Consider the following 9,273-nt stretch of genomic DNA (forward strand, 5'->3'; position numbering starts at 1 on the left):
TGGCCTGAATCGGACATTCGAGTCAAAAGTTATGGCCGTTAGAAATTGGCATGTGCTTCCATGTTTAATTTCGAGCATCTCGATATATTATGCGCCTGGATCGGACATCCGAGTGTAAAATTATGACCATATGAGTTTGGCGAGAGCTTTTGTCGTTCAATTTCGATCGTCTCGATATATTATTGGCCTGAATCGGACGTCCGACTAAAAAGTTATGACCGTTTAAATTTTCCATGTGCTACCATGATTAATTTGGAGCATCTCTATATATTATGCGCGTGAGTCGGACATCTGAGTGAAAAGTAATGACCTTTTGAATTTCTCGAAAGCTTCCGTTGTTCAATTTCGAGCGACTACATATGTTATTGGCCTGAATCGGACATCCGAGTCAAAAGGTATGGCCATTTGAATTTGCCTTGCGCTTCGATGTTTATTTTTTAGTATCTCGATATATTATGCGCCTGGATCGGACATCCGAGTGAAAAGTTATGACCATATGAGTTTGGCGAGAGCTTTTGTCGTTCAATTTCGATCGTCTTGATATATTATTGGTCTGAATCGGACGTCCGAGTAAAAAGTTATGACCGTTTAAATTTGCCATGTGCTTCCGTGTTTAATTTCGAGCATCTTTGTATATTATGCACCTGAATCGGATATCTGAGTGAAAAGTTATGACCTTTAGAATTTCTCGAGAGCTTCCGTTATTCAATTTTGAGCGACTCGATATATTAATTGCGTGAATCGGACATCCGAGTCAAAAGTTATGGCCATTTGAATTTGGCATGTGCTTGCATGTTTAATTTCGAGCATCTCGCTATATTATGCATCTGAATCGAACATCCGAGTGAAAAGTTATGACCATATGAGTCTGGCGAGTGCTTTCGATGTTCAATTTTGAGCGCCTCGATATATTATTGGCCTGGATCGGACATCCGAGTCAAAAGTTATGGCCGATTGAATATGTCTTGTGCTTCCATGTTTAATTTCAAGCATCTCGATATATTATGAGCCTGAATCGGCATCCGCGTAAAAAGTTATGACCATTTGAATTTCTCGAGAGCTTTCGTTGTTCAATGTCAAGTGTCTCAATATATTATTGGCCTGAATCGGACATCCGAGTCAAAAGTTATGGTCGTTTGAATTTACCTTGTGCTTCCATGTTTAATTTCAAGCATCTGGATATATGATGTGCCTGAATAAGACATCTGAGTGAAAAGTTATGACCATCTGAGTGAAAAGTTATGACCATCTAAGTTTGGCGAGAGCTTTCGTTGTTCAATTTCGAGCGTCTCGATATATTATTGGCGTGAATCCGACATCTGAGTCAAAAGTTATGGTCGTTTGAATATGCCTTGTGCCTCGATGTTTAATTTCTAGCATCTTAATATACTATGCGCCTTAATCGGACATCCAAGTGAAAAGTTATCACCATTTGAATTTCTCAAGACTTTCCGTTGTTCAATTTCGAGCGACTCGATATATTAATTGCCTGAATCGGACATCCGAGTCAAAAGTTATGGTCGTTTGAATTTTACTTGTGCTTCCATGTTTAATTTCGAGCATCTTGATATATTATGTGTCTGAATAAGACATTTGAGTGGAAAGTTATGACCAAATGAGTTTGGCGAGAGGTTCTGTTGTTCATTTTCGAGCGTCTAAATATATTATTGGCCTGAATCGGACATCTAAGTCAATAGTTATGGGCGTTTGATTTTGCCTTGAGCTTCCATGTTTAATTTCGTGCATCTCGATATATTAAGTGCCTGCATCGACCATCAGAGTTAAAAATTGTGACCATTTGACTTTCTCGAGAGCTACCGTTGTTGAATTTCGAGCGTCTCGATATATTATTGGCCTGAATCGGACATTCGAGTCAAATGTTGTGGCCGTTTGAATTTGCCTTGCGCTTTGATGTTTAATTTCTAGCGTCTTTGTATCCTATGCGCCTTAATCCGACATCCAAGTGAAAATTTATCACCATTTGAATTCCTCTAGACTTTCCGTTATTTAATTTCGAGCGACTCGATATAGTATTGGCCTGAATCGGACATCTGAGTCAAAAGTTATGGCCATTTGAATTGGCCTTGTGCTTCCATGTTTGATTTCAAGCATCTCGATATATTATGCGCCTGAATTGGACATCTGAGTTTGGCGAGAGCTTCCGTTGTTCAATTTCTAGCGTCTCGATATATTATGCGCCTGAATCGGACATCCGAGTCAAAAGTTATGACCATTTGAATTTCTAGAGAGTTTCCGTTGTTCAATTTCGAGCGTCTTAATATATTATTTGCCTGAATCGGACATCTGAGTCAAAGGTTATGGCCATTTGAATTTCCCTTCTACTTCCATGTTTAATTTCGAGCATCTCGATATATTATGCGCCTGAATCGGACATCCGAGTGAAAAATTATGACCATTTGACTTTCTCGAGAGCTTCCGTTGTTCAATTTTGAGCGTCTCGATATGTTATTGGCCTGAATTTGACATCCGAGTCAAAAGTTATGGCCATTTGAATTTTCCTTGTGCATCCATGTTTAATTTCGAGCATATCCATATATTATGCTCCTGAATCGGACATCCGAGTGAAAAGTTATGATCATTTTAATTTCTCGTGAGCTTCCGTTTTTCATTCGAGCATCTTGATATATTATTGGTTTGGATCGGACATCCGAGTCAAATGTTGTTGCCATTTGAATTTGCCTTGTGCTTCCATTTTCGATTTCGGGCATCTTGATATATTATGCGCCTGAATCGGACATCCGAGTGAAAAGTTATGACCATTTGAATTTCTCGAGAGCTTCCGTTGTTGAATTTTGAGTGACTCGATATATTATTGGCCTGAATCGGACATTCAAGTCAAAAGTTGAGGCCGTTTGAATTTGCGTTGCGCTTTGATGTTTAATTTCTAGCATCTTGATATACTATGCGCCTGAATCGGAAATCCGAGTGAGAAGTTATGACCATTTGATTTTCTCAAGTGCATCAGTTGTTTATTTTCGAGCGTCTAAATATATTATTGCCCTGAATCGGACATCCGAGTCAAAAGTTGTGGCTGTTTGAATTTTCCTTGTGCTTCCATGTTCAATTTCGAGCATCTCGATATATTATGCGCCTGAATCGGAAACTCGAGTGAAAGGTTATGACCATATGAATTTCCTGAGAGCTTATTTTGTTCAATTTCCAGCAGCTCGATATATGATTGGCCTGAATCGGACATTCGAGTCAAAAGTTGTGGCCGTTAGAAATTGGCATGTGCTTCCATGTTTAATTTCGAGCATCTCGATATATTATGCGCCTGGATCGGACATTCGAGTGTAAAATTATGACCATATGAGTTTGGCGAGAGCTTTTGTCGTTCAATTTCGATCGTCCTGATATATTATTGGCCTGAATCGGACGTCCGACTAAAAAGTTATGACCGTTTAAATTTTCCATGTGCTTCCATGATTAATTTGGAGCATCTCTATATATTATGCGCGTGAGTCGGACATCTGAGTGAAAAGTAATGACCTTTTGAATTTCTCAAAAGCTTCCGTTGTTCAATTTCGAGCGACTACATATGTTATTGGCCTGAATCGGACATCTGAGTCAAAAGGTATGGCCATTTGAATTCGCCTTGCGCTTCGATGTTTATTTTTTAGTATCTCGATATATTATGCGCCTGGATCGGACATCCGAGTGAAAAGTTATGACCATATGAGTTTGGCGAGAGCTTTTGTCGTTCAATTTCGATCGTCTCGATATATTATTGGTCTGAATCGGACGTCCGAGTAAAAAGTTATGACCGTTTAAATTTGCCATGTGCTTCCGTGTTTAATTTCGAGCATCTTTGTATATTATGCACCTGAATCGGATATCTGAGTGAAAAGTTATGACCTTTTGAATTTCTCAAGACTTTCCGTTGTTCAATTTCGAGCGACTCGATATATTAATTGCCTGAATCGGACATCCGAGTCAAAAGTTATGGTCGTTTGAATTTTACTTGTGCTTCCATGTTTAATTTCGAGCATCTTGATATATTATGTGTCTGAATAAGACATTTGAGTGGAAAGTTATGACCATATGAGTTTAGCGAGAGGTTCCGTTGTTCAATTTCGAGCGTCTAAATATATTATTGGCCTGAATCGGACATCTGAGTCAATAGTTATGGGCGTTTGATTTTGCCTTGAGCTTCCATGTTTAATTTCGTGCATCTCGATATATTAAGTGCCTGCATCGACCATCAGAGTGAAAAATTGTGACCATTTGACTTTCTCGAGAGCTACCGTTGTTGAATTTCGAGCGTCTCGATATATTATTGGCCTGAATCGGACATTCGAGTCAAATGTTATGGCCGTTTGAATTTGCCTTGCGCTTTGATGTTTAATTTCTAGCGTCTTTGTATCCTATGCGCCTTAATCCGACATCCAAGTGAAAATTTATCACCATTTGAATTCCTCTAGACTTTCCGTTATTTAATTTCGAGCGACTCGATATAGTATTGGCCTGAATCGGACATCTGAGTCAAAAGTTATGGCCATTTGAATTGGCCTTGTGCTTCCATGTTTGATTTCAAGCATCTCGATATATTATGCGCCTGAATTGGACATCTGAGTGATAAGTTATGACCATCTGAGTTTGGCGAGAGCTTCCGTTGTTCAATTTCTAGCGTCTCGATATATTATTGGCCTGAATCCGACATCCGAGTCACAAGTTATGGCCGTTTGAATTTGTCTTGTGCTTCCATGTTTAATTTTGAGCATCTCGATATAATATGCACCTTAATCGGACATTCGAGGGAAAAGTTATCATCATTTGAATTTCTCGAGAGCTTCCGTTGTTCAATTTCGAGTGACTCGATATATTATTGTCCTGAATCGGACATCCATGCCCAAAGTTGTGGTCGTTAGAATTTGCCTTGTGCTTTGATGTTTAATTTCTAGCATCTTGATATACTATGCGCCTGAATCGGAAATCCGAGTGAAAGGTTATGGTGAAATCCTACACCCCAAGGGCATTGGATAGAAGACTCTAAGAAGATTGGGCCAAAGATGCAAGAGAAGGCCCTAGGGTTCTCATGAGCCTTAGGGTAGATTTCGGGCCCATGGGCTAAGTATGAGCCCACTTATCTTTGTACATATTTGATTAAGGTTTCTTTAATTTTGGACCTTGTATTTAGGGCTCCATAATGTAGGTAGGGTACCCTAGAAATGTAGGATTTTCTAGCCCTTGTATTTTAGGGCACCTAGACTAGTTTTTGTATTAGGGGTAGTTTTGTAATTTTACATGCATTAAGTGAATATTTGATGTGTGTGTTGAGCAATAAATTTAATTGAATTGGGAGAAGCCCAATCCAATTAAATTTTAGAAGGGGAGGTGAGCATTTGCTTGCTACACCCCATTGCCACATCATATAGTCACACTTTGTGCATGTTCTTCATGCCTCATGACACTTAAGCACACTTAGTGGAGAATCTTGGACTTGATCTTGGATTAGTGGGCTGAACCATAGCTAAAATTCACTAATCATAATTACTGGGAATTTGTCACTTCGTGTTTTGAGCTGAAATGTTTACTGAATTTTCTAGACATCTGGACCAAAATTATAAAAAAAGAACCAAGCGATTTGGATTAAAGGAAAAAATAAGAAAAATCACACAAGTTGTCAGAAAAATCAGTGTCCAGGAAAAAAAAAAGTGAAAGGAAAGTGTGCTTGTTGTTTTAGCTCAAAATTTGTTCTATAATTGGTGCCTATTTAATACCAATCCTAGTTCTGAAACTTCAATTGAAAATTATTGTGAAAAAAAGTGCCAAAACTAGAGGTTTATTGAGTCTTTTTTTCTTGTTTTTTCTTTTAGTTTTTCTACTCTACTCTGGAGCCATTCTAGGTTTCTCTTTGAGTCCTAGCTTGCTTTTGTGTGCTTTTCATTGCTTTAATTGTTGAATAATCCTTGAAAATTTGTCTTGTTAAAACTCTATTGGTTTAGCTTTCATTTCATTTTTTTTGGTCTTTGGTTATTGTTTGTCTCTTTGTTTCCTTGCTTGTGAGTTGCCATATAGGGAATTGGAAAGGAGGATTGGTCCCATACCTTGAATAATTTGAGTCAAGAAGCAAGGGGCCAACCACCTTAAGAGCTATTGGACTAAGAAGCACTCCAAATTGAGTGAAACACCAAAGAGAGAATAGCCACCACAATTAAGGACTTTTTTTTTGTAATTTTGTAATTGGCGATTTGCTTTGCTTTCAAATTTTGTAACAAAAAGGCCTTTCATTGGAAGTAAGTTGGGAGCCTCCAATAGGTCACCCTACTTCCATTTGTGTGTAATAATTTTAGGCAATTTTCCCTTAGGATAGTGAGTGTTTTGTTGGGAACCTTAAATGAGGTCATCCAAACACTCTTAGGATCCGCCTAGTTTACATTTCTTGCACTTTAATTTCTTGCTTACTTTCATAGTATATTTCCTTTACTCTCCATTGTGAAACCGCCTAGGTAGCTTGCCTTTTACCAATTAGTTTTTACCTTATCTTTCACACCTCTTTTAGTGTTTATTTTGGCTAGTTTCAACCATAGTTTCTTTTACCTTTTGTTTTCAAACCCCCAACAAGAAAGAACCATAACTTAGGAACCAACATGAGTCTTCATTCTTCATCTAGTGTTAATGGTGAGGGTTCTACTCCTAAGGACCCCTTGTATAAGATATTAGATGAGTTGAGATCCCTTAAGTTGTGGAAAGAAAAACAAGAGAGAGAAGAAAAAGGTAAAAAAAAAGTGGAAGAAATAAGTCAAGATGAAAGAGAGAAAATAAGAGAGGAAGAAAGAAGAAAAATAATGAAAGAAATTAAAAGAGAAAAACAAGTCTCCTATAGTATTCATGACTCTTGTAAGAGTTTAAGTGAAGAACTTAGCGACTATCATAGAGGGCGCCATAGTTCACATACTAAACATCACTCCCAAAGAAAAGAAAAGGATAGAAGGCCTCAAGAGGTTAACATTAGCCTCCTATATTTCCATGGAAAAGATAATGTTGAGGCATAATTAGATTGGGAAATGAAGGTTGAACAACTCTTTGCTTGCCATCATATTAGTGAAGAAAGAAAAGTTCCATTGGCTACCCTTAGCTTTCAAGGGTATGCCCTCTATTGGTGGACTTCCCTTGTTAAGGAATGAAAGATTCATGGGGCTCCTCCAGTAGAGTATTGGAATGATCTTAAGAGTGCTCTTAGGAAGAGGCACATTCCCTCCTACTATGAAAGGGAGTATGAGTGTTGAAGAATATAGACAACAAATGGAACTACTCTTTTTAAGAGCTGGACTTAGGGAGGAGGAAAGAACAAGCATAGCTAGGTTCCTTAGTGGGCTTAATATGGAAGTGAGGGATAAGGTTGAACTCCTTCCATATAGAGACCTAGATGAGCTAGTCCAACTTTTATAAGAGTGGAGCAACAACTTAAAAGAAAGCCTTCTTCAAAATCTTATGGCTCTCACTCTTATCCAAGGAAGGACCAAGCCCATGGAATTTTAGGGGCTGCACCTTCAAAACCCAAGGAAGATAAGGGTAAGACCATAGAGAAATACACCCCTAAGACTAGTTCCCAAGAAAGGACTAGCAACATTAAATGCTTCAAATGACTTGGGAGAGGTCACATTGCCTCTCAATGCCCCACAAAGAAAACCATGATCATGAGGGGTCAAGACATTTATAATAGTCAAGAGGAGACTACTTCTTGCCCTTCCTCTAGTGGAAGTGAAGATGAAGTAAGGGGTGAAGAGTCTAGTGAGGAAGTCTACCCCCATGAAGAAGGTGACCTCTTAATGGTTAGAAGGCTCCTTGGAGGTCAATCTTGTGATCTATCTCAATCCCAAAGAGAGAACATCTTTCTTGCAAGATGAAAATTTTTAGATAAAACTTGTTCTCTCATTGTGGATAGTGGATCTTGTTGCAATTGTTGTAGCACAAGATTAGTTTCCAAGTTGAACCTCACTATCATTCCCCACCCAAAACCTTATAAACTTCAATGGCTCAATGAGCAAGGGGAAATGATAGTTAACCAACAAGTGAAGGTACCTTTCTCCATTGGGACATATAAGGATGAAGTTAATTGTGATATAGTTCCCATGGAGGCAGGACATATTCATTTTGGAAGGCCATGGCAATTTGATAGGAAGATAATTTACAATGGCCTAACTAATGAAATTACCCTTACCCATCTTGGCACTAAATTTGTGTTGCATCCTCAAACACCTTCACAGGTGGCCAAAGATCAACTAACTATGAAAGATAAGAGGGATGAGGAGGAAAAACTAGAAAAACAAAAGAAAAAGAAGGATAGTAAGGCCTTGTCTTCAAAGGCCAAAGGGAAGGAAAAGGAGGAAAATGATTCCTCCAAGAAGATTGTTAAGAAGGAAAATCATTTTGCAACAAAAAGGTGATATTAAAAGGGCACTCCTTCTTAAACAATCTTTCTACCTTCTCCTATCAAGGGAAACATCTCTTAACACCGTCATACCTCTTGAGCTTGAGGTTATTCCTCAAGTAAAGGAGTTGCTGGATGGGGGTTTGTTTCGCAAGAGCTTAAATCCTTGTGCTTTGTTGGTGCCTAAAATAGGTATTATTTGTTGGATCGAGTGGCCTCATAATAATTAAGAAGGGGGGGTTAAATTAATTATTCCTAAACCTTTACTAATTAAAAAATTACTCTTCTAAGGATTTTACTAAATTGTTAAGAGAATGAGGAGTAGAAGAGAAACTTATCAGAAAGTAAAAGCGGAAATTAAAATGCACAACGGAAAGTAAAAGAGTAGGGAAGGAGACAAACACACAAGAGTTTTTATACTGGTTCGGCAACAACCCGTGCCTACATCCAGTCCCCAAGCGACCTGTGGTCCTTGAGATTTCTTTCAACCTTGTAAAAATCCTTTTACAAGCAAAGATCCACAAGGGATGTACCCTCCCTTGTTCTCTTTGAACCTAGTGGATGTACCCTCCACTAGAACTGATCCACAAGAGATGTACCCTCTCTTGTCCTCAGTCAAACCCAAGTAGATGTACCCTCTACTTGTTCCACAAAGGATGTACCCTCCAATGTGTTAAGACAAAGATCTCAGGCTGTTAAACCTTTGATACTTTGTGAATGGGGATACAAAAGAATTCTCAGGCGGTTAGTCCTTTGAATACTTTTGTATTAGGGAATGGGAAGAATCAAAAGAATTCTCAGACTGTGTCTTATTGAATTCTTTGACAAGGAAGAAGGGAGACACAAAAGAATTTAGGCGATTAGTCCTTTGTTCTTTT

This window comes from Glycine max, chromosome 19, assembly GCF_000004515.6.
Source record: "Glycine max cultivar Williams 82 chromosome 19, Glycine_max_v4.0, whole genome shotgun sequence".
In the NCBI taxonomy this organism is placed as follows: domain Eukaryota; kingdom Viridiplantae; phylum Streptophyta; class Magnoliopsida; order Fabales; family Fabaceae; genus Glycine; species Glycine max.